A 22,805-nucleotide genomic window follows, 5' to 3' on the forward strand; every position below is an offset into this window, starting at 1 on the left:
CAATAAAAAAGATACCGCTAAAGTCGAGAGCGCTTTGGAGGTGCCGGGGATTGAACCCGGGACTTCTCACATGCAAAGCGAGCGCTCTACCACTGAGCTACACCCCCGTTACATCTGGAGCACTCATTAACAAGTTTCTTGGTGCTCATCAGCTTGTTCTAACAATAAATTAATTAATTAGTTGAAATAAACAAAATCATCTCGTCATTGCTGCCTGATACAGTTTTTTCAATATTGAGAAAAGCCGCTTATCTCTATAGTCAAAGAAAGTGGCAGCGCTGTTTGATGAAATGTATTTCATGTTATGCGCACCGGTAACTCATGGTGTCGTAGTATTACAAAAGGCAATAAAAAAAGATACCGCTAAAGTCGAGAGCGCTTTGGAGGTGCCAGGGATTGAACCCGGGACTTCTCACAAGCAAAGCGAGCGCTCTACCACTGAGCTACACCCCCGTTACATCTGGAGCACTCATTAACAAGTTTCTTGGTGCTCATCAGCTTGTTCTAACAATAAATTAATTAATTAGTTGAAATAAACAAAATCATCTCGTCATTGCTGCCTGATACAGTTTTTTCATTATTGAGAAAAGCCGCTTATCTCTATAGTCAAAGAAAGTGGCAGCGCTGTTTGATGAAATGTATTTCATGTTATGCGCACCGGTAACTCATGGTGTCGTAGTATCACAAAAGGCAATAAAAAAAAGATACCGCTAAAGTCGAGAGCGCTTTGGAGGTGCCGGGGATTGAACCCGGGACTTCTCACATGCAAAGCGAGCGCTCTACCACTGAGCTACACCCCCGTTTCATCTGGAACACTCATTAACAAGTTTCTTGGTGCTCATCAGCTTGTTCTAACAATAAATTAATTATTTAGTTGAAATAAACAAAATCATCTCGTCATTGCTGCCTGATACAGTTTTTTCATTATTGAGAAAAGCCGCTTATCTCTATAGTCAAAGAAAGTGGCAGCGCTGTTTGATGAAGTGTATTTCATGTTATGCGCACCGGTAACTCATGGTGCCGTAGTATTACAACAGGCAATAAAAAAAGATACCTCTAAAGTCGAGAGCGCTTTGGAGGTGCCGGTTATTGAACCCGAGATTTCTCACATGCAAAGCGAGCGCTCTACCGCTGAGCTACACCCCCGTTACATCTGGAGCACTCATTAACGAGTTTCTTGGTGCTCATCAGCTTGTTCTAACAATAAATAAGTAAATTAGTTGAAATGAACAAAACCATCTCGTCATTGCCGCCTGATACAGTTTTTTCATCATTGAGGAAAGCCGCATATTTCTATAGTCAAAGAAAATGACAGCGCTGTTTGAATAAATATATTTTATGATATGCGCACCGGTAACTCGTGGTGCCGTAGTATTACAACAGGATATAAAAAAAGATACCGCTAAAGTCGAGAGCGCTTTGGAGGTGCCGGGGATTGAACCCGAGATTTCTCACATGCAAAGCGAGCGCTCTACCGCTGAGCTACATTTCCGTTAGCTTTAGAGCACTCATTAACGAGTTTCTTGGTGCTCATCAGCTTGTTCTAACAATGAATTAATCAATTAGTTGAAATAAACAAAATCATCTCATCATTGCCGCCTGATGCAGTTTTTTCATCATTGAGGAAAGCCGCATATTTCTATAGTCAAAGAAAATGGCAGCGCTGTTCGATGAAATGTATTTTATGATATGCGCACCGGTAACTCGTGGTGCCGTAGTATTACAACAGGCAATAAAAAAAGATACCGCTAAAGTCGAGAGCGCTTTGGAGGTGCCGGGGATTGAACCCGAGATTTCTCCCTTGCAAAGCGAGCGCTCTACCGCTGAGCTACACCCCCGTTACATCTGGAGCACTCATTAACGAGTTTCTTGGTGCTCATCAGCTTGTTCTAACAATAAATTAGTAAATTAGTTGAAATAAACAAAACCATCTCGTCATTGCCACCTGATGCAGTTTTTTCATTATTGAGAAAAGCCGCATATTTCTATAGTCAAAGAAAATGGCAGCGCTGTTCGATGAAATGTATTTTATGATATGCGCACCGGTAACTCGTGGTGCCGTAGTATTACAACAGGATATAAAAAAAGATACCGCTAAGTTGAGAGCGCTTTGGAGGTGCCGGGGATTGAACCCGAGATTTCTCACATGCAAAGCGAGCGCTCCACCACTGAGCTACAATTCCGTTAGCTTTAGAGCACTCATTAACAAGTTTCTTGGTGCTCATCAGCTTGTTCTAACAATAAATTAATTAATTAGTTGAAATAAACAAAATCATCTCGTCATTGCTGCCTGATACAGTTTTTTCATTATTGAGAAAAGCCGCTTATCTCTATAGTCAAAGAAAGTGGCAGCACTGTTTGATGAAATGTATTTCATGTTATGCGCACCGGTAACTCATGGTGTCGTAGTATTACAAAAGGCAATAAAAAAAAGATACCGCTAAAGTCGAGAGCGCTTTGGAGGTGCCGGGGATTGAACCCGGGACTTCTCACATGCAAAGCGAGCGCTCTACCACTGAGCTACACCCCCGTTTCATCTGGAGCACTCATTAACAAGTTTCTTGGTGCTCATCAGCTTGTTCTAACAATAAAATAATTAATTAGTTGAAATAAACAAAATCATCTCGTCATTGCTGCCTGATACAGTTTTTTCATTATTGAGAAAAGCCGCTTATCTCTATAGTCAAAGAAAGTGGCAGCGCTGTTTGATGAAGTGTATTTCATGTTATGCGCACCGGTAACTCATGGTGTCGTAGTATTACAACAGGCAATAAAAAAAGATACCACTAAAGTCGAGAGCGCTTTGGAGGTGCCGGGGATTGAACCCGGGACTTCTCACATGCAAAGCGAGCGCTCTACCACTGAGCTACACCCCCGTTACATCTGGAGCACTCATTAACAAGTTTCTTGGTGCTCATCAGCTTGTTCTAACAATAAATTAATTAATTAGTTGAAATAAACAAAATCATCTCGTCATTGCTGCCTGATACAGTTTTTTCATTATTGAGAAAAGCCGCTTATCTCTATAGTCAAAGAAAGTGGCAGCGCTGTTTGATGAAATGTATTTCATGTTATGCGCACCGGTAACTCATGGTGTCGTAGTATTACAAAAGGCAATAAAAAAAGATACCGCTAAAGTCGAGAGCGCTTTGGAGGTGCCGGGGATTGAACCCGGGACTTCTCACAAGCAAAGCGAGCGCTCTACCACTGAGCTACACCCCCGTTACATCTGGAGCACTCATTAACAAGTTTCTTGGTGCTCATCAGCTTGTTCTAACAATAAATTAATTAATTAGTTGAAATAAACAAAATCATCTCGTCTTTGCTGCCTGATACAGTTTTTTCATTATTGAGAAAAGCCGCTTATCTCTATAGTCAAAGAAAGTGGCAGCGCTGTTTGATGAAATGTATTTCATGTTATGCGCACCGGTAACTCATGGTGTCGTAGTATTACAAAAGGCAATAAAAAAAAGATACCGCTAAAGTCGAGAGCGCTTTGGAGGTGCCGGGGATTGAACCCGGGACTTCTCACATGCAAAGCGAGCGCTCTACCACTGAGCTACACCCCCGTTTCATCTGGAGCACTCATTAACAAGTTTCTTGGTGCTCATCAGCTTGTTCTAACAATAAATTAATTAATTAGTTGAAATAAACAAAATCATCTCGTCATTGCTGCCTGATACAGTTTTTTCATTATTGAGAAAAGCCGCTTATCTCTATAGTCAAAGAAAGTGGCAGCGCTGTTTGATGAAGTGTATTTCATGTTATGCGCACCGGTAACTCATGGTGTCGTAGTATTACAACAGGCAATAAAAAAAGATACCGCTAAAGTCGAGAGCGCTTTGGAGGTGCCGGGGATTGAACCCGGGACTTCTCACATGCAAAGCGAGCGCTCTACCACTGAGCTACATTTCCGTTAGCTTTAGAGCACTCATTAACGAGTTTCTTGGTGCTCATTAGCTTGTTCAAAGAAAAAAATAATCAATTAGTTGAAATAAACAAAATCATCTCGTCTTTGCCACCTGATACAGTTTTTTCATCATTGAGGTAAGCCGCATATTTCTTTAGTCAAAGAAAATGGCAGCGCTGTTCAACAAATTGTATTTAATGTTATGCGCACCGGTAACTCGTGGTGCCGTAGTATTACAACAGGCAATAAAAAAAGATACCTCTAAAGTCGAGAGCGCTTTGGAGGTGCCGGTTATTGAACCCGAGATTTCTCACATGCAAAGCGAGCGCTCTACCGCTGAGCTACACCCCCGTTACATCTGGAGCACTCATTAACGATTTTCTTGGTGCTCATCAGCTTGTTCTAACAATAAATAAGTAAATTAGTTGAAATGAACAAAACCATCTCGTCATTGCCGCCTGATACAGTTTTTTCATCATTGAGGAAAGCCGCATATTTCTATAGTCAAAGAAAATGACAGCGCTGTTTGATTAAATATATTTTATGATATGCGCACCGGTAACTCGTGGTGCCGAAGTATTACAACAGGATATAAAAAAAGATACCGCTAAAGTCGAGAGCGCTTTGGAGGTGCCGGGGATTGAACCCGAGATTTCTCACATGCAAAGCGAGCGCTCTACCGCTGAGCTACATTTCCGTTAGCTTTAGAGCACTAATTAACGAGTTTCTTGGTGCTCATCAGCTTGTTCTAACAATGAATTAATCAATTAGTTGAAATAAACAAAATCATCTCATCATTGCCGCCTGATGCAGTTTTTTTATCATTGAGGAAAGCCGCATATTTCTATAGTCAAAGAAAATGGCAGCGCTGTTCGATGAAATGTATTTGATGATATGCGCACCGGTAACTCGTGGTGCCGTAGTAATACAACAGGCAATAAAAAAAGATACCGCTAAAGTCGAGAGCGCTTTGGAGGTGCCGGGGATTGAACCCGAGATTTCTCCCTTGCAAAGCGAGCGCTCTACCGCTGAGCTACACCCCCGTTACATCTGGAGCACTCATTAACGAGTTTCTTGGTGCTCATCAGCTTGTTCTAACAATAAATTAGTAAATTAGTTGAAATAAACAAAACCATCTCGTCATTGCCACCTGATGCAGTTTTTTCATTATTGAGAAAAGCCGCATATTTCTATAGTCAAAGAAAATGGCAGCGCTGTTCGATGAAATGTATTTTATGATATGCGCACCGGTAACTCGTGGTGCCGTAGTATTACAACAGGATATAAAAAAAGATACCGCTAAAGTTGAGAGCGCTTTGGAGGTGCCGGGGATTGAACCCGAGATTTCTCACATGCAAAGCGAGCGCTCCACCACTGAGCTACAATTCCGTTAGCTTTAGAGCACTCATTAACGAGTTTCTTGGTGCTCATCAGCTTGTTCAAACAAAAAATAATCAATTAGTTGATATAAACAAAATCATCTCGTCTTTGCCCCCTAATACAGTTTTTTCATCATTGAGGTAAGCCGCATATTTCTTTAGTCAAAGAAAATGGCAGCGCTGTTCAACAAATTGTATTTAATGTTATGCGCACCGGTAACTCGTGGTGCCATAGTATTTCAACAGGCAATATAAAAAGATACCGCTAAAGTCGAGAGCGATTTGGAGGTGCCGGGGTTTGAACCCGGGACTTCTCTCATGCAAAGCGAGCGCTCTACCACTGAGCTATTCCCCCTTACATCTGGAGCACTCATTAACAAGTTTCTTGTTGCTCATCAGCTTGTTCTAACAATGAATTAATTAATTAGTTGAAATAAACAAAATCATCTCGTCATTGCCGCCTGATGCAGTTTTTTCATCATTGAGGAAAGCCGCATATTTCTATAGTCAAAGAAAATGGCAGCGCTGTTCGGTTCGATGAAATGTATTTCATAATATGCGCACCAGTAACTCATGGTGTCGTAGTATTACAACAGGCAATAAAAAAAGATACCGCTAAAGTCGAGAGCGCTTTGGAGGTGCCGGGGATTGAACCCGGGACTTCTCACATGCAAAGCGAGCGCTCTACCACTGAGCTTCACCCCCGTTACATTTGGAGCACTCATTAACGAGTTTCTTGGTGCTCATCACCTTGTTCAAAGAATAGAGTAATCAATTAGTTAAATAAACAAAATCATCTCGTCATTGCTGCCTGATACAGTTTTTTCATTATTGAGAAAAGCCGCTTATCTCTATAGTCAAAGAAAGTGGCAGCGCTGTTTGATGAAGTGTATTTCATGTTATGCGCACCGGTAACTCATGGTGTCGTAGTATTACAACAGGCAATAAAAAAAGATACCGCTAAAGTCGAGAGCGCTTTGGAGGTGCCGGGGATTGAACCCGGGACTTCTCACATGCAAAGCGAGCGCTCTACCACTGAGCTACACCCCCGTTACATCTGGAGCACTCATTAACAAGTTTCTTGGTGCTCATCAGCTTGTTCTAACAATAAATTAATTAATTAGTTGAAATAAACAAAATCATCTCGTCATTGCTGCCTGATACAGTTTTTTCAATATTGAGAAAAGCCGCTTATCTCTATAGTCAAAGAAAGTGGCAGCGCTGTTTGATGAAATGTATTTCATGTTATGCGCACCGGTAACTCATGGTGTCGTAGTATTACAAAAGGCAATAAAAAAAGATACCGCTAAAGTCGAGAGCGCTTTGGAGGTGCCAGGGATTGAACCCGGGACTTCTCACAAGCAAAGCGAGCGCTCTACCACTGAGCTACACCCCCGTTACATCTGGAGCACTCATTAACAAGTTTCTTGGTGCTCATCAGCTTGTTCTAACAATAAATTAATTAATTAGTTGAAATAAACAAAATCATCTCGTCATTGCTGCCTGATACAGTTTTTTCATTATTGAGAAAAGCCGCTTATCTCTATAGTCAAAGAAAGTGGAAGCGCTGTTTGATGAAATGTATTTCATGTTATGCGCACCGGTAACTCATGGTGTCGTAGTATCACAAAAGGCAATAAAAAAAAGATACCGCTAAAGTCGAGAGCGCTTTGGAGGTGCCGGGGATTGAACCCGGGACTTCTCACATGCAAAGCGAGCGCTCTACCACTGAGCTACACCCCCGTTTCATCTGGAACACTCATTAACAAGTTTCTTGGTGCTCATCAGCTTGTTCTAACAATAAATTAATTATTTAGTTGAAATAAACAAAATCATCTCGTCATTGCTGCCTGATACAGTTTTTTCATTATTGAGAAAAGCCGCTTATCTCTATAGTCAAAGAAAGTGGCAGCGCTGTTTGATGAAGTGTATTTCATGTTATGCGCACCGGTAACTCATGGTGTCGTAGTATTACAACAGGCAATAAAAAAAGATACCGCTAAAGTCGAGAGCGCTTTGGAGGTGCCGGGGATTGAATCCGGGACTTCTCACATGCAAAGCGAGCGCTCTACCACTGAGCTACATTTCCGTTAGCTTTAGAGCACTCATTAACGAGTTTCTTGGTGCTCATTAGCTTGTTCAAAGAAAAAAATAATCAATTAGTTGAAATAAACAAAATCATCTCGTCTTTGCCCCCTGATACAGTTTTTTCATCATTGAGGTAAGCCGCATATTTCTTTAGTCAAAGAAAATGGCAGCGCTGTTCAACAAATTGTATTTAATGTTATGCGCACCGGTAACTCGTGGTGCCGTAGTATTACAACAGGCAATAAAAAAAGATACCTCTAAAGTCGAGAGCGCTTTGGAGGTGCCGGTTATTGAACCCGAGATTTCTCACATGCAAAGCGAGCGCTCTACCGCTGAGCTACACCCCCGTTACATCTGGAGCACTCATTAACGAGTTTCTTGGTGCTCATCAGCTTGTTCTAACAATAAATAAGTAAATTAGTTGAAATGAACAAAACCATCTCGTCATTGCCGCCTGATACAGTTTTTTCATCATTGAGGAAAGCCGCATATTTCTATAGTCAAAGAAAATGACAGCGCTGTTTGAATAAATATATTTTATGATATGCGCACCGGTAACTCGTGGTGCCGTAGTATTACAACAGGATATAAAAAAAGATACCGCTAAAGTCGAGAGCGCTTTGGAGGTGCCGGGGATTGAACCCGAGATTTCTCACATGCAAAGCGAGCGCTCTACCGCTGAGCTACATTTCCGTTAGCTTTAGAGCACTCATTAACGAGTTTCTTGGTGCTCATCAGCTTGTTCTAACAATGAATTAATCAATTAGTTGAAATAAACAAAATCATCTCATCATTGCCGCCTGATGCAGTTTTTTCATCATTGAGGAAAGCCGCATATTTCTATAGTCAAAGAAAATGGCAGCGCTGTTCGATGAAATGTATTTTATGATATGCGCACCGGTAACTCGTGGTGCCGTAGTATTACAACAGGCAATAAAAAAAGATACCGCTAAAGTCGAGAGCGCTTTGGAGGTGCCGGGGATTGAACCCGAGATTTCTCCCTTGCAAAGCGAGCGCTCTACCGCTGAGCTACACCCCCGTTACATCTGGAGCACTCATTAACGAGTTTCTTGGTGCTCATCAGCTTGTTCTAACAATAAATTAGTAAATTAGTTGAAATAAACAAAACCATCTCGTCATTGCCACCTGATGCAGTTTTTTCATTATTGAGAAAAGCCGCATATTTCTATAGTCAAAGAAAATGGCAGCGCTGTTCGATGAAATGTATTTTATGATATGCGCACCGGTAACTCGTGGTGCCGTAGTATTACAACAGGATATAAAAAAAGATACCGCTAAGTTGAGAGCGCTTTGGAGGTGCCGGGGATTGAACCCGAGATTTCTCACATGCAAAGCGAGCGCTCCACCACTGAGCTACAATTCCGTTAGCTTTAGAGCACTCATTAACGAGTTTCTTGGTGCTCATCAGCTTGTTCAAACAAAAAATAATCAATTAGTTGATATAAACAAAATCATCTCGTCTTTGCCCCCTAATACAGTTTTTTCATCATTGAGGTAAGCCGCATATTTCTTTAGTCAAAGAAAATGGCAGCGCTGTTCAACAAATTGTATTTAATGTTATGCGCACCGGTAACTCGTGGTGCCATAGTATTTCAACAGGCAATATAAAAAGATACCGCTAAAGTCGAGAGCGATTTGGAGGTGCCGGGGTTTGAACCCGGGACTTCTCACATGCAAAGCGAGCGCTCTACCACTGAGCTACACCCCCGTTACATCTGGAGCACTCATTAACAAGTTTCTTGTTGCTCATCAGCTTGTTCTAACAATGAATTAATTAATTAGTTGAAATAAACAAAATCATCTCGTCATTGCCGCCTGATGCAGTTTTTTCATCATTGAGGAAAGCCGCATATTTCTATAGTCAAAGAAAATGGCAGCGCTGTTCGGTTCGATGAAATGTATTTCATAATATGCGCACCAGTAACTCATGGTGTCGTAGTATTACAACAGGCAATAAAAAAAGATACCGCTAAAGTCGAGAGCGCTTTGGAGGTGCCGGGGATTGAACCCGGGACTTCTCACATGCAAAGCGAGCGCTCTACCACTGAGCTACACCCCCGTTTTTTTTTTTTATTTATTGCCTGGCATGGACATTGTACAGGGCAATCATTGCACACACATATATTACAATACAAAGAAAAAAAAAAAAAACAAGCATTGCCATCAGTCCCATTTGTACTGATGTTGTCCTCTTAAAAATACTTAAGGTTTGCCAGGGGTTCAAACCTTGACAACCATTCTGGCTCGATATCCTCTATTTTGCTACACTCAATGAATGCAGACATGCTTTGCCTGAAATAAATTACTGCTGGCTTTGCGTCCGGGTCGAAATGGTATCCGGCCATTCGTGCACGCCATATACAGTGGAGACCGGTCAACATCACTACATCAAATGGGACCCCATCATCATTTGTTACTGCGAGGTACCTTATTCCGTGTGGGTCTAGTGGGAAATCCTTCTTTATTGTCCTCTGTAATATGTCCCAAAAATGTACCCCTTCCCAACAATGCAAAAAAACATGGTCTATTGTTTCTGGTTTCTTACATATCAAGCAGTGTGACCCCCATGGTGTAAAAAAACCCCGTTCCTCTGTGAAAGTCTTTACTGATAGTGTTCCTGTGTGTAACTTGAAGAAAAAGGTTTTCACCCCTGTAGGTACCTGCATGTTTCTCACCCGCTTCAGTACATTTTGTCCCGGTCTTCCACTGTATATGGCCCTGTACAATGGTACTGGCAAAACCATAGCACATACATCTTTGTACAATTCTTTTCTTCTAACACTTGCTAGATAATCTATCGAAAAGCGTACAGATAAAAAACGTACACTGTCTACCACTTCCTTGAGATACCCACGCAACGTCACGGGCCGGCTATCCGTAGTAACAACAAGATCTGGTAAGGCACTGCCTAACCTGAGCTGGCATACCGTACGCAAAAACGGATCCCTGACGTCACGGAAAAACAAAAATCTATTTACTACTTGTCTCACAAATAGGTGCGCCAAACCAAGACCTCCGTCCTTCACGCGCCTGAACAAGTTGGTCCGTCTGCACCTTTCCCATTTCGAGCCCCATATAAAAACTGCGAACACTCTGTGCAGCCTTTGCACGTTGATCCTTGAACAATGTAACACCTGCATCACATACCACAGTTTAGCGATAAAAAACATGTTGCACACAGTAGCCCTAGCAAAAACAGACAGGTTCATGCCTTTCCACCTGTCTGCTTTTTCCTTCGTCTCTTTTGTTTGACGCGACCAATACTCCTCGCTGCCGTTATAACATTCCAGGGGAACACCGAGGTACCTTGTCGGTGTTTCCGTCCAGTGCACATTCGCAAAAAGGTCCGGCTTTGAAGGCCACCTTCCGTGCCAAAGCCCAAGAGATTTCGCCCAGTTTACGCGGCTTCCTGTGACGCTACAAAAATGTTTCACAACACTTATCGTTTCCTCTACACTTTCTTTGTTCGTACAACACACCGCAATGTCATCTGCATATGCCAGCAGCTTAACTTCCACTGCCGCCAAGCTGAAGCCACGTATTTTTTCATTTTCATTTATCGCTAAGCACATCGCTTCGATGTAAATACAAAACAAAAGTGGACTGAGGGGGCAGCCTTGACGCACAGAACGCATTACGTGAATGGGGGCCCCCAAAGACTTGTTAACAATTAAACGTGTTGTGCAGTTCTGGTACGCCAAGGCCACTCCCTCCTTGATGATGGAACCGACATTAATATGATCTAAGATGACAAACAAAATATCATGCGCAACACAATCAAAAGCTTTCTCCAGGTCTATCTGGAGCACAGCAACGCCAAGTGAATCTTCGTCACAACACTCTAGCACACACCGCATCTTGTGAATGTTTGAGCTAATGGTTCTGCCTTTGATTCCACAAGTTTGGTGCTCTCCAACAATTTCTTTAATGACACCTTGAAGTCGCGCTGCCAGAACCTTCATAAAAATCTTGTAGTCGACATTGGTCAGCGATATGGGCCTATACGATGTCACCAGTTTAAGTTTTTCCCCTTCGTCCGTTTTAGGAATTAATATCGTATGCGCTTTGCTGAAGGAGGGCGGCAGAGTTTTCCGTTCGTACGCCTCATTGAACAGCTCAGCTAACCCCGGGGACAGTTCTGTTCTAAACGTCTTATACCATGCTGCGGTTAGGCCATCGGGTCCCGGTGACTTTCCGGGGTTCAGATGACCAATCGCGCGTTCCACTTCGCCTTCCGTTATTCTGCCTTCTAAAAGCTTTTTTGTGTCGTCACTAAGCCGCGGCAAGCGCTTGAGAAACTCTTCTTTAAAACCATGTACATTCGCTTTTCGAATTGCAAAAAGTGACTGATAATACGCAACAAAGGCCCGTTCGATGCTTTCATTGTCGCTCGCGAGAGTCCCGTTGCAATAGACCTTATCGATGTGGTTTCGGCGTCCTTGCGCTTTTTCGAGACCAAGCGCCCTTTTTGTGGGCGTCTCACCCGCGGCAAGTTCATTTGCGCGCGCGCGAACCCAGGCGCCTCGATAACGCTCTCTGTCATGCAGTTCTAATTTTTCCTTGACACTGCGCACCTCGTCTTTGCAAGTCCCAGGCTCCCGACTTTCTAGGGCTATCAGCTGCTGCAGTGTTTTCTTAAGACTTCTTTCTTTTATTTGCGCTTCGAATTTTAGCGTGCTCGATCTGTCAAGCGCTTTCATTTTCACCTTCTGCTTTAAACACTCCCATTTCTCTGCTACTGTTTCCGTTTTTTCCATAAGCACTTCATTAATGGTCTCGTGCACTGCTTCTAAAAATGGTTCATCTTTTAGTAACAATGCGTTCAGTTTCCATAAATCCCAGTTGAAAACCTTACGCTGTTTCTTCATGCCTATGCGACACACAACCAAACAGTGATCTGAAAACGACACTGGCTCAACCGAAAAATCGTGACACATAGGCAATACATCTAGGGATAGGTATATGCGGTCTAAACGCGCATGGCTATTGCCTTGAAATCGCGTGTAGATCACTTCGCGATTTGCTGCCACACATTCATACACGTCTTCCAAGTCATTTTCGGTTATTAATTTGCCTAGCACGTCACTGCTTTTGTCACGAACGCCAGTGCTATTGACTCTATCGCGAGCCCTTAAAACACAGTTAAAATCACCTAACAAAACCACCCTCTTATCACACTTTGTCCACTGAAACAGGTTAGAAAAAAACTGAGCACGCTCTTCTACACTATTCGGTGCGTATACGCATATAACTCTGAATTCAGTGGCACCATAAACAAAGTCACAATAAACAATTCTACCCGACTGGCATGAAAAAACACTTTGCACAAGAAGGCTTTGCAATTTTTTTACAAAAAGAACACAACCCGCGGACGTTCCTATCGAGTGGCTTACGACCGCGTAATATCGGTCAGTGAAACGGCGCACCATGCTCCCGGTCTCCTCCTCTCCGTCTACCTTGGTTTCCTGGACGGCTAGGACGTCTATGTCTTGGTCTGTGAGCAACCGATAGAGCTGACTTTGCCTACGCCTAGCCGCCAACCCTCTGACGTTAAGCGTAGCTATGCTGAATGGCGGAGTTAATGCCATAGTGACTTATTCGCTAAAGGAGTAGGCCCGGAGCATGGCGCTTACCTTTCACGACCAGCCCTCGGCTAGCCGCCTCCAGGACCATCCTGCTTCCCAGCGCTGTTTTCTTTTGCCTTGTCCGCCAGTCTTCGGTCGGTAGGGACTTTCGGCTTAGGTTTGAGACTACGCCGCCTCCCTTGCGGCGCCTTCGCAGGCGGCTCCTGGCTGCTGGTGGACGACGCCCCGTCCTGCTCTACCGAGTCGTCGAGTGGACGCTTTAGCGTGGCGCTGGTCACGCACATCTCGTCGTCGCTGTCCGCCGCCGTCTCTCCCTGACCCTCCGTTGTGTCAGCTGTCCCCACTGGAACCACGTCCGTCTCGACCCGCTCAGGCTCGGCCGCTGACAGGGCGCTGGCCGGTGTAGTCGAAAGCTGGAGAGTCTCCGGAAACTTGGGTGTGTCTGCCGGCGCCGCCCCTCCAGTAGTCACAGGGACCACTGGGCTTCCGACCCCTTTGGCTGCGTCCTCTGCCTCGGCCGCGTCCATGACGTGATCAGCCATCGCCTCGTTCTTCGCTGGCCCCATTGCACTGGCGTACGTTCGAACGCAATCGGCCTCGACGTGTCCGAAGCGTTTGCACCGTGAGCAACGGGGAACCTTGCACTCTCGGCGGACGTGCCCTTTGCCTTGGCAGCGCAAGCATTGCATCGGCCGACCAGGCACAACCAGCAAGGCCAGCTCTCCATCGATCCTGATCTGGTGCGGAAGGTCTTCGACCTTGACGCCGCTTTTCAGCTTCAGGAGAGCTGTTCTTGTGGTCGAACACTTGTCGGCCATGCCCGGGACACGCCACCGCTCACGGCTCACCTCCACGACCTTGCCGAAAGCCGACAGCGCCGTCCGTACTTCTTCGTCGCTCACCCCGTGAAGCAGCCAGTGAATTCGTAGCCGCACCTGCTGGTCCTGTGGGTCGACGACGACGCAGCGCCGCCCCTTCACCTGCAGCTCCTTCAAGGCGAGCAGGCGTTTCGTGGGAGCGGCATCATTGAATGTCACCGCCCACAAGTGGTTAACCTGGTATGCACCGAGGCTTACCACATCCGGCAGCAGGCCCGTTGGCGTCAATGCGTCCCTGAAATCTTCGACCTTGTATGGCCTCGCTCGTACATCACCGTGTAAAAACACGGTGTTGATAACAAGTCGTCCTTTTGGCATTTGCGGCAAAATAAACTGGTATTCGCTATCTCCGTTCCTGTTTCCGCGGCTAAGATTGGCCGCTGTCGCCGCTCCGCTGGAGCTCATGATCCTGCGATCCGTTCAGCACGACTGCCGGAAGCAGAATGACTGAGCTACACCCCCGTTACACCTGGAGCACTCATTAACAAGTTTCTTGGTGCTCATCAGCTTGTTCTAACAATAAACTAATCAATTAGTTGAAATAAACAACATCATCTAGTCATTGCTGCCTGATACAGTTTTTTCATTATTGAGAAAAGCCGCTTATCTCTATAGTCAAAGAAAGTGGCAGCGCTGTTTGATGAAATGTATTTCATGTTATGCGCACCGGTAACTCGTGGTGCCGTAGTATTACAACAGGCAATAAAAAAAGATTTCGCTAAAGTCGAGAGCGCTTTGGAGGTGCCGGGGTTTGAACCCGGGACTTCTCACATGCAAAGCGAGCGCTCTACCACTGAGCTACACCCCCGTTACATCTGGAGCACTCATTAACAAGTTTTTTTTTTCTTTATTGCCTGCTTCGCAGACAGTACAAATCAATATAAGAATACAGTGCAGTGTCACGTGTAAAAGTGCTGTCACATCTTCCAGCACATGGGGGTTAAAAAGGCAGACGCTTTATGCCCACCAACTTATCTAAACATGGCAACCACTCTGGCTTATCTTGTGCCTCGTATGCAGTCATCAAATACTGTACACTTTCTATGAAGTACTCTAGAGCGGGCCGGGGATTCACGTCTACGTTTCGCACTGCCATCCGTGTTCCCCACACACTGTGAAGAACCAATACCATGAACATATCGTAGGGCACACCGCCTACATTTATGACTGGCAAAAAACGGATGTCATACTGTGTAACTGGCAGGTCTTTCTTCAGGGTCCTTTGAAGGATGTCCCAGAGAAAGACTGCATCGGTACAGTCTAGAAAGATGTGGTCAACTGTCTCGAGTTTTCTGCAGATAATGCAATCAACTGACGGGACGAATATTCCTTTTTCTCGGAGCCATGGATTGGTAGGGAGTGTGCCACTGTGAAGTTTGAAAAAGAATGTCTTCATTGATGGTCTAATTGGCATCTTCTTCACTCTTTTCAAGACGTCATCTCCGGGCCCATTAGGGTACAATGTTCTATACAGAGGCTCTGACAACGATCATCTTGATCTCGTAAAAAAACAAACCTAGATACTATCTGTCTCAGGAACAAGTGTACAAGACCAAGCCCCCCACTTTTCACAGAACGGAACAGATTTGTTCGGCTTGTCCTTTCCCACGTGGACGCCCAGATAAACACTGCGATCACTCTGTGTAGCTTTTGTACAGCAACACGTGACATGAATAGCACTTGTAAAACATACCATACTCGTGAAATCAGAAATATGTTGCTCACTGTTGACCTCGTAAACATTGAGAAATCGCGCCCACCCCACGTTTTTGTATTGTCTCTTAGTTGCTCTGTCTCTTGTTTCCAATATTCTGTTGTGTCTCTGTAGTGTTAGAGAGGTACCCCTAAGTACTTGTCAGGTATAACCTTCCATGTAATGCTTTCAAATATTGATGGTGTGTTCTGCCATTTTCCGTGCCGTATTCCAAGACATTTACTCCAGTTGACTCTACTATCAGTGCAATCACAGAAGAATTTCACATCGTTTAGTGCTTCTCTAATACTCTCCCGATCTTCGCAGAACACAGCAATATCGTCGGCGTAACTAAGTATTTTGACCTCTGCAGACATCAAATGAAACCCCCGCACCTGGTCATTCTGTATCACTTTCTGGCATAGAGGTTCTAAAGAGATAGCAAAAAGCAGTGCTGATGCAGGACATCCTTGTTTTACACTCGATAAGACTTGTATATTATCACTAAGCTGTTTGTTTATTACAATTTTTGTAGTGCATCCCGTGTACGCCATTCGGACCCCTTCCAACACCACAGACCCTATATTGACATAGTCAAGAATGCTGAAAAGTATGTCATGGTTCACGCGGTCAAATGCCTTCTCGAGATCGATTTGTAGCATAGCTACTTTAACGTCAAACTCATCGCAGCATTCTAACATATTTCGGGCTATATGAATGTTCGTCATAATTGTTCTGCCTTTTATGCCACAAGTCTGATGTGGTCCGACTATTTTTGTAATCACTGTTTAATTCGCCTGGCCAAAACACCCATGAATATTTTGTAGTCAACATTCGCTAGGGTTATGGGTCTGTAGGATGTGACGGAGAGCTGTTTCCTGGGATCTTCAGTTTTTGGGATTAACACGATGTGTGTTCTCCGAAAAGATATTGGCAACTCTTTCCTCTCGTATGCCTCATCGAACACATTTCACAAAGCTTCTGCCACAAGATTTTTAAATTTCTTATAGAATGCTACACCTAGTCCATCTGGACCGGGTGTTTTACCGTTTTTCATTTTTTCAATAGTGATTTCGATTTCTCTGACCGAGATGGGTGCTACTAATCTCGCTTTTACGTCATCCTCAAGCTTCGGCATAAGTGACAAGAAACACCGACTATACGTACTCGTGTCCGCTCTGACGCCTCCCAACAGTTCCTGAAAATATTCCACAAACGCGTGCTCAATCTCGGTTTTATCTGTGGTGACTTCATTTTTGTGTTCTATCGCCCTTATCTCGTTTCTTGTCGCGTAGCTCTTTTCATCTGTGACGGCACGTTTTGTGGGAACCTCACCACACCATAATCTTTCTGCGCGTGCGCGTACCACCGCTTCTCTGTACCTTTCCGTATCTACGGCTTCTAATTCTTGTTTCACTCTTCTTATTTCTTTACTGCGCTCTCCTGGTTGCGCGCATTCTTGACATAGCAAAAAATCAAGCTCACATTGCAGTTGTCTTTCTTTTTTCAGGTTAGTGCGTTTTATTGAAACTGATCTTCCAATTGCTTCTATTTTTACTTTTTCCTTGAAGCACTCCCATGTGTAAATTGAACTACTTGCGTCACCTTTCGCCACTTCTTTTAATTCTTTTTCAGCATTTTCTACAAACTTCTCATCCTCGAGTAGCTTTTCATTTAACTTCCAGAGTCCCCAATTGAATTTGGGCTTTTCTTTTTTATTAATGGTGAACATTACTAGACTATGCTCACTAAATGAAACATTCTTCACTGCGTAGCCCTGGCACATAGAAAGCAGGGACGTAGACACGTATGCTCTGTCAAGTCTAGCTTTACTGTTGAGCTGGTAATGCGTATAGTGAGTACCCTGCGCCAGTACATATCCCACGTCATCCAAGTTCCGCTCACGCGTCATTGAATCCAATACCAAGGCACTAGAGTCACGTACAAAGTTTTTACATGCCCTGTCTTCGGCATTACACACACAGTTGAAATCGCCTAGAAGTATAACTGCCTTCTCGCATGATAGATACGTATCAAGACTTTCGCAGAATATTTTCCTATCTTGTTGTCTATTTGGCGGATATACGCACACAACGCGCCAACTAATGCCGGAAAGAAGAAAATCACATGCAAATAATCGCCCTTCATTATCACTGTGTACACTTTTTTCGACAATGTCAATTGTGTTCCTTATAAAGAGAAGACATCCGCCTGAAGTACCTACAGAATGACTCGCTCATGTATTGTATCTGGAGCGGAAGTTCAAAAAGATGGTGTCCATCTGCTCTTCAGATTCAATTTTCGTTTCCTGCACAGCGGCGATATCAACGTCATTTTCAAGAAACAAACGACGTAACTGATACTGTCGCCTCTTCGAGCGTAAACCTCTAACGTTAAAAGTTGCGACGCGTAAGGCTGACTCTATATTGAAAGCCATGATTTTTGTTTAGGGAAGGGAGTACAAAACACAGTGTTTACTTTAGGTGAACGTTTCTAAAAAAACGGCTTTAGTTTTACTGAAAATTTTGCGGCAATAGGTCCAGGTTTTACAGAGGCATGGTGTGCGTAAACTCCATTCACTTACGGGTTACTCTCCATCCGGAAAAAAGGCACAAAAAACTCAAGTCCAAGGAAGCTTTTGCGAAGGCTGCTTGCCTCCGCCCGTGGATTAGTCTGCAAGTTCGGCCGTGGCTTCAACGTTGGTCGCCTCATTCCTATGGTTTTTGCTGGTGGTTCTTCTCGACGAACGTCTCCGGAGGTAGTGAAGTCTTCCCCAACAATGTCTCTTGGTCGCTTTCCAGCTAGTCCACTGCCTGCGTTGTCGCTGATTTCCATGTCGTCTTGCAGTGTGTCTGCATCGCTGGGAGCCTTCACAGTCGGCAGGTGCTGTTCTGGCTTGTCTGTCGTTATCGGTTTTTCTGGCTGTGGTTCGGATGCCTTGTTCTTGACCTTTTCGTTGTCCATCCTACTAGGCCTGCTCAGTTTCACCAATTCTGGGGTCGCCTCTTCCTTCCTCGCAGTCGCGCTCGCTGCCTCTTCAGCTTCATGCTCATCCATTAACAGCTCTGCGTGGTCGTTGCCACTCGGAGGTCCGGTGACGCTGGCATAAGACAACGTGCAGTCGTTCTCCTCGTGGCCAAATCTTCGGCAGGCACCACAGCGTGGCACACGGCAATCTCGCCGTATGTGCCCGTTTGCTCGACAGCGTAAGCACACTGGCGCTCTGCCCGGAACAACCACCAAAGCTTGCTCACCGCTTACGTTCACTCGGTGAGGCAGGTCTTCAATTTTGACGCCCACTTTCAACCGAAGTGTCACAATACGGGTAGTGGAGCCTATTTCGCTGATGCCGTTTACACGCCACCGCTCTCTGTTGACGTCAACCACTTGGCCGTACGGCTCGAAAGCACGTCGCACATCCTCATCGAGAACGTTGTGCAGCAGCCAGTGCACTTTCATACGCACATCCTGGTTTGCCGGATCAATGACAAGACAGCGACAATTTTTTACCTTGATATCGCCTTGCGATAGAATCGTCTTGACAGCGTCCCTGTTCTTGAACGTTACCGCCCACACGTGGCTCATCCTATATGCCCCCAAAGCAACCACTTCGGGGAGCAGTCGCAGGCTGGCCAAGGTGTCACGGAAATCTTCCACTCGATAAGGTCGGGCTCGTACGTCAGCGTGCAGAAAAACCGTATTTAAAACAATTCGTCCTGTAGGAAGGCTTGGCAACACAACTTGATATTCCTTATCGTCATCAAAAGACCTGTTTCCGCGGCTAGTATCTGCCGCAAACGCCGCTCCTATGGAGCACATGATTCCTGCGTCCGACGCGCGTGAGTGCCGACGAAATAATCCACTGAGCTACACCCCCGTTACATCTGGAGCACTCATTAACGAGTTTCTTGGTGCTCATCAGCTTGTTCAAACAATAAAGTAATCAATTAGTTGAAATAAACAAAATCATCTCGTCATTGCCGCCTGATGCAGTTTTTTCATCATTGAGGAAAGCCGCATATTTCTATAGTCAAAGAAAATGGCAGCGCTGTTCGATGGATTGTATTTCATGATATGCGCACCAGTAACTCGTGGTGCCGTAGTATTACAACAGGCAATCAAAAAAGATACCGCTAAAGTCGAGAGCGCTTTGGATGTGCCGGGGTTTGAACCCGGGACTTCTCACATGCAAAGCGAGCGCTCTACCACTGAGCTACACCCCCGTTACATCTGGAGCACTCATTAACGAGTTTCTTGGTGCTCATCAGCTTGTTCAAACAATAAAGTAATCAATTAGTTGAAATAAACAAAATCATCTCGTCATTGCCGCCTGATGCAGTTTTTTCATCATTGAGGAAAGCCGTATATTTCTATAGTCAAAGAAAATGGCAGCGCTGTTCGATGAATTGTATTTCATAATATGCGCACCGGTAACTCGTGGTGCCGTAGTATTACAACAGTCAATCAAAAAAGATACTGCTAATGTTGAGAGCGCTTTGGAGGTGCCGGAGATTAAACCCGGGACTTCTTACATGCAAAGCGAGTGCTCTACCACTGAGCTACGCCCCCGTTACATCTGGAGCACTCATTAACGAGTTTCTTGGAGCTCATCAGCTTGTTCAAACAATAAAATAATTCAATAGTACAAATAAACAAAATCATCTCGAAATTGCTACCTGATACAGTTTTTTCATCATTGAGAAAAGCCGCATATTTGTATAGTCAAAGAAAATGGCAGCGCTGTTCGATGAATTGTATTTCATGATATGCGCACCAGTAACTCGTGGTGCCGTAGTATTACAACAGGCAATCAAAAAAGATACCGCTAAAGTCGAGAGCGATTTGGAGGTGCCGGGGTTTGAACCCGGGACTTCTCACATGCAAAGCGAGCACTCTACCACTGAGCTACACCCCCGTTACCTTTAGAGCACTCATTAACGAGTTTTTTGGTGCTCATCAGCTTGTTCAAACAATAAAGTAATCAATTAGTTGAAATAAACAAAATCATCTCGTCATTGCCGGCTGATACAGTTTTTTCATCATTGAGGAAAGCCGTATATTTCTATAGTCAAAGAAAGTGGCAGCGCTGTTCAACAAAATGTATTTAATGTTATGCGCACCAGTAACTCGTGGTGCCGTAGTATTTCAACAGGCAATATAAAAAGATACCGCTAAAGTCGAGAGCGATTTGGAGGTGCCGGGGTTTGAACCCGGGATTTCTCACATGCAAAGCGAGCGCTTTACCACTGAGCTACACTTCCGTTACCTTTAGAGCACTCATCAACGAGTTTCTTGGTGCTCATCAGCTTGTTCAAGCAATAATTTAATCAATTAGTTGAAATAATCAAAATCAACTCGTCATTGCCGGCTGATACATTTTTTTCATCATTGAGGAAAGCCGCATATTTCTATAGTCAAAGAAAATGGCAGCGCTGTTTGATGAAATGTATTTTATGATATGCGCACCGGTAACTCGTGGTGCCGTAGTATTACAACAGGCAATAAAAAAAGATACCCCTAAAGTCGAGAGCGCTTTGGATGTGCCGGGGATTGAAACTCGGGACTTCTCACATGCAAAGCGAGTGCTCTACCACTGAGCTACACCCCCGTTACATCTGGAGCACACATTAACGAGTTTCTTGGTGCTCATCAGCTTGTTCTAACAATGAATTATTCCATTAGTTCAAATAAACAAAATCATCTCGTCATTGCCGCCTGATGCAGTTTTTTCATCATTGAGGAAAGCCGCATATTTCTATAGTCAAAGAAAATGGCAGCGCTGTTCGATGAAATGTATTTCATGATATGCGCACCGGTAACTCGTGGTGCCGTAGTATTACAACAGGCAATAAAAAAAGATACCGCTAAAGTCGAGAGCGCTTTGGAGGGGCCGGGAATTGAAACCCGGGACTTCTCACATGCAAAGCGAGTGCTCTACCACTGAGCTACACCCCCGTTACATCTGGAGCACTCATTAACGAGTTTCTTGGAGCTCATCAGCTTGTTCAAACAATAAAATAATTCAATAGTAGAAATAAACAAAATCATCTCGTAATTGCTACCTGATACAGTTTTTTCATCATTGAGGAAAGCCGCATATTAGTATAGTCAAAGAAAATGACAGCGCTGTTTGATGAATTGTATTTCGTGATATGCGCACCGGTAACTCGTGGTGCCGTAGTATTACAACAGGCAATGAAAAAAATTACCGCTAAAGTCGAGAGCGCTTTGGAGGTGCCGGGGATTGAACCCGGGACTTCTCACATGCAAAGCGAGTGCTCTACCACTGAGCTACACCCCCGTAAAATCTGGAGCACTCATTAACGAGTTTCTCGGTGCTCATCAGCTTGTTCAAACAATAAAGTAATCAATTAGTTGAAATAAACAAAATCATCTCGTCATTGCCAGCTGATATAGTTTTTTCATCATTGAGGAAAGCCGTATATTTCTATAGTCAAAGAAAATGGCAGCGCTGTTCGATGAAATGTATTTCATGATATGCGCACCGGTAACTCGTGGTGCCATAGTATTACAACAGGCAATAAAAAAGATACCGCTAAAGTCGAGAGCGCTTTGGAGGTGCCGGGGATTGAACCCGGGACTTCTCACATGCAAAGCGAGCGCTCTACCACTGAGCTACACCCCCGTTACATCTGGAGCACTTATTAACGAGTTTCTCGGTGCTCATCAGCTTGTTCTAACAATGAATTCATCAATTAGTTCAAATAAACAAAATCATCTCGTAATTGCCGCCTGATGCAGTTTTTTCATCATTAAGGAAAGCCGCATATTTCTATAGTCAAAGAAAGTGGCAGCGCTGTTTGATGAAATGTATTTCATGTTATGCGCACCGGTAACTCGTGGTGCCGTAGTATTACAACAGGCAATAAAAAAAGATACCTCTAAAGTCGAGAGCGCTTTGGAGGTGCCGGGGATTGAACCCGAGATATCTCACATGCAAAGCGAGCGCTCTACCGCTGAGCTACACCCCCGTTAAATCTGGAGCACTCATTAACGAGTTTCTTGGTGCTCATCACCTTGTTCAAACAATAAAGTAATCAATTATTTGAAATAAACAAAATCATCTCGTCATTGCTGCCTGATACAGTTTTTTCATTATTGAGAAAAGCCGCTTATCTCTATAGTCGAAGAAAGTGGCAGCGCTGTTTGATGAAATGTATTTCATGTTATGCGCACCGGTAACTCGTGGTGCCGTAGTATTACAACAGGCAATAAAAAAGATACCGCTAA

The 22,805-nt window shown here is 44.2% G+C and overlaps 30 non-coding genes across 30 annotated transcripts; all 30 read right to left on the bottom strand.

The window, feature by feature from the left end:
• Nucleotides 1-35: 35 nt before the first annotated feature.
• Nucleotides 36-107, bottom strand: TRNAA-UGC (transfer RNA alanine (anticodon UGC)). The gene has a single exon. It is a non-coding gene; the product is annotated as a tRNA-Ala (tRNA).
• Nucleotides 108-381: 274 nt separating this feature from the next.
• On the bottom strand, nt 382-453 carry TRNAA-UGC (transfer RNA alanine (anticodon UGC)). Its single transcript has one exon. It is a non-coding gene; the product is annotated as a tRNA-Ala (tRNA).
• A 275-nt stretch (nt 454-728) lies between these two features.
• On the bottom strand, nt 729-800 carry TRNAA-UGC (transfer RNA alanine (anticodon UGC)). Its single transcript has one exon. It is a non-coding gene; the product is annotated as a tRNA-Ala (tRNA).
• Nucleotides 801-1,420: 620 nt separating this feature from the next.
• TRNAA-UGC (transfer RNA alanine (anticodon UGC)) lies at nt 1,421-1,492 on the bottom strand. The gene has a single exon. It is a non-coding gene; the product is annotated as a tRNA-Ala (tRNA).
• Nucleotides 1,493-1,766: 274 nt separating this feature from the next.
• Nucleotides 1,767-1,838, bottom strand: TRNAA-UGC (transfer RNA alanine (anticodon UGC)). Its single transcript has one exon. It is a non-coding gene; the product is annotated as a tRNA-Ala (tRNA).
• A 620-nt stretch (nt 1,839-2,458) lies between these two features.
• TRNAA-UGC (transfer RNA alanine (anticodon UGC)) lies at nt 2,459-2,530 on the bottom strand. The gene has a single exon. It is a non-coding gene; the product is annotated as a tRNA-Ala (tRNA).
• Nucleotides 2,531-2,804: 274 nt separating this feature from the next.
• On the bottom strand, nt 2,805-2,876 carry TRNAA-UGC (transfer RNA alanine (anticodon UGC)). Its single transcript has one exon. It is a non-coding gene; the product is annotated as a tRNA-Ala (tRNA).
• A 274-nt stretch (nt 2,877-3,150) lies between these two features.
• Nucleotides 3,151-3,222, bottom strand: TRNAA-UGC (transfer RNA alanine (anticodon UGC)). Its single transcript has one exon. It is a non-coding gene; the product is annotated as a tRNA-Ala (tRNA).
• A 275-nt stretch (nt 3,223-3,497) lies between these two features.
• On the bottom strand, nt 3,498-3,569 carry TRNAA-UGC (transfer RNA alanine (anticodon UGC)). Its single transcript has one exon. It is a non-coding gene; the product is annotated as a tRNA-Ala (tRNA).
• A 274-nt stretch (nt 3,570-3,843) lies between these two features.
• Nucleotides 3,844-3,915, bottom strand: TRNAA-UGC (transfer RNA alanine (anticodon UGC)). Its single transcript has one exon. It is a non-coding gene; the product is annotated as a tRNA-Ala (tRNA).
• Nucleotides 3,916-4,535: 620 nt separating this feature from the next.
• On the bottom strand, nt 4,536-4,607 carry TRNAA-UGC (transfer RNA alanine (anticodon UGC)). The gene has a single exon. It is a non-coding gene; the product is annotated as a tRNA-Ala (tRNA).
• A 274-nt stretch (nt 4,608-4,881) lies between these two features.
• On the bottom strand, nt 4,882-4,953 carry TRNAA-UGC (transfer RNA alanine (anticodon UGC)). Its single transcript has one exon. It is a non-coding gene; the product is annotated as a tRNA-Ala (tRNA).
• A 619-nt stretch (nt 4,954-5,572) lies between these two features.
• On the bottom strand, nt 5,573-5,644 carry TRNAA-UGC (transfer RNA alanine (anticodon UGC)). The gene has a single exon. It is a non-coding gene; the product is annotated as a tRNA-Ala (tRNA).
• A 278-nt stretch (nt 5,645-5,922) lies between these two features.
• Nucleotides 5,923-5,994, bottom strand: TRNAA-UGC (transfer RNA alanine (anticodon UGC)). The gene has a single exon. It is a non-coding gene; the product is annotated as a tRNA-Ala (tRNA).
• Nucleotides 5,995-6,267: 273 nt separating this feature from the next.
• On the bottom strand, nt 6,268-6,339 carry TRNAA-UGC (transfer RNA alanine (anticodon UGC)). Its single transcript has one exon. It is a non-coding gene; the product is annotated as a tRNA-Ala (tRNA).
• A 274-nt stretch (nt 6,340-6,613) lies between these two features.
• TRNAA-UGC (transfer RNA alanine (anticodon UGC)) lies at nt 6,614-6,685 on the bottom strand. The gene has a single exon. It is a non-coding gene; the product is annotated as a tRNA-Ala (tRNA).
• Nucleotides 6,686-6,960: 275 nt separating this feature from the next.
• On the bottom strand, nt 6,961-7,032 carry TRNAA-UGC (transfer RNA alanine (anticodon UGC)). The gene has a single exon. It is a non-coding gene; the product is annotated as a tRNA-Ala (tRNA).
• A 274-nt stretch (nt 7,033-7,306) lies between these two features.
• TRNAA-UGC (transfer RNA alanine (anticodon UGC)) lies at nt 7,307-7,378 on the bottom strand. Its single transcript has one exon. It is a non-coding gene; the product is annotated as a tRNA-Ala (tRNA).
• A 620-nt stretch (nt 7,379-7,998) lies between these two features.
• On the bottom strand, nt 7,999-8,070 carry TRNAA-UGC (transfer RNA alanine (anticodon UGC)). Its single transcript has one exon. It is a non-coding gene; the product is annotated as a tRNA-Ala (tRNA).
• Nucleotides 8,071-8,344: 274 nt separating this feature from the next.
• On the bottom strand, nt 8,345-8,416 carry TRNAA-UGC (transfer RNA alanine (anticodon UGC)). Its single transcript has one exon. It is a non-coding gene; the product is annotated as a tRNA-Ala (tRNA).
• A 618-nt stretch (nt 8,417-9,034) lies between these two features.
• TRNAA-UGC (transfer RNA alanine (anticodon UGC)) lies at nt 9,035-9,106 on the bottom strand. The gene has a single exon. It is a non-coding gene; the product is annotated as a tRNA-Ala (tRNA).
• A 279-nt stretch (nt 9,107-9,385) lies between these two features.
• TRNAA-UGC (transfer RNA alanine (anticodon UGC)) lies at nt 9,386-9,457 on the bottom strand. The gene has a single exon. It is a non-coding gene; the product is annotated as a tRNA-Ala (tRNA).
• Nucleotides 9,458-14,597: 5,140 nt separating this feature from the next.
• On the bottom strand, nt 14,598-14,669 carry TRNAA-UGC (transfer RNA alanine (anticodon UGC)). The gene has a single exon. It is a non-coding gene; the product is annotated as a tRNA-Ala (tRNA).
• Nucleotides 14,670-19,705: 5,036 nt separating this feature from the next.
• Nucleotides 19,706-19,777, bottom strand: TRNAA-UGC (transfer RNA alanine (anticodon UGC)). Its single transcript has one exon. It is a non-coding gene; the product is annotated as a tRNA-Ala (tRNA).
• A 620-nt stretch (nt 19,778-20,397) lies between these two features.
• On the bottom strand, nt 20,398-20,469 carry TRNAA-UGC (transfer RNA alanine (anticodon UGC)). The gene has a single exon. It is a non-coding gene; the product is annotated as a tRNA-Ala (tRNA).
• A 274-nt stretch (nt 20,470-20,743) lies between these two features.
• On the bottom strand, nt 20,744-20,815 carry TRNAA-UGC (transfer RNA alanine (anticodon UGC)). The gene has a single exon. It is a non-coding gene; the product is annotated as a tRNA-Ala (tRNA).
• Nucleotides 20,816-21,436: 621 nt separating this feature from the next.
• Nucleotides 21,437-21,509, bottom strand: TRNAA-UGC (transfer RNA alanine (anticodon UGC)). Its single transcript has one exon. It is a non-coding gene; the product is annotated as a tRNA-Ala (tRNA).
• A 274-nt stretch (nt 21,510-21,783) lies between these two features.
• Nucleotides 21,784-21,855, bottom strand: TRNAA-UGC (transfer RNA alanine (anticodon UGC)). The gene has a single exon. It is a non-coding gene; the product is annotated as a tRNA-Ala (tRNA).
• Nucleotides 21,856-22,128: 273 nt separating this feature from the next.
• On the bottom strand, nt 22,129-22,200 carry TRNAA-UGC (transfer RNA alanine (anticodon UGC)). The gene has a single exon. It is a non-coding gene; the product is annotated as a tRNA-Ala (tRNA).
• Nucleotides 22,201-22,474: 274 nt separating this feature from the next.
• TRNAA-UGC (transfer RNA alanine (anticodon UGC)) lies at nt 22,475-22,546 on the bottom strand. Its single transcript has one exon. It is a non-coding gene; the product is annotated as a tRNA-Ala (tRNA).
• Between the last annotated feature and the right edge of the window lie 259 nt (nt 22,547-22,805).

This window comes from Rhipicephalus microplus, chromosome 3, assembly GCF_043290135.1.
Source record: "Rhipicephalus microplus isolate Deutch F79 chromosome 3, USDA_Rmic, whole genome shotgun sequence".
Taxonomy (NCBI): Eukaryota; Metazoa; Arthropoda; class Arachnida; order Ixodida; family Ixodidae; genus Rhipicephalus; species Rhipicephalus microplus.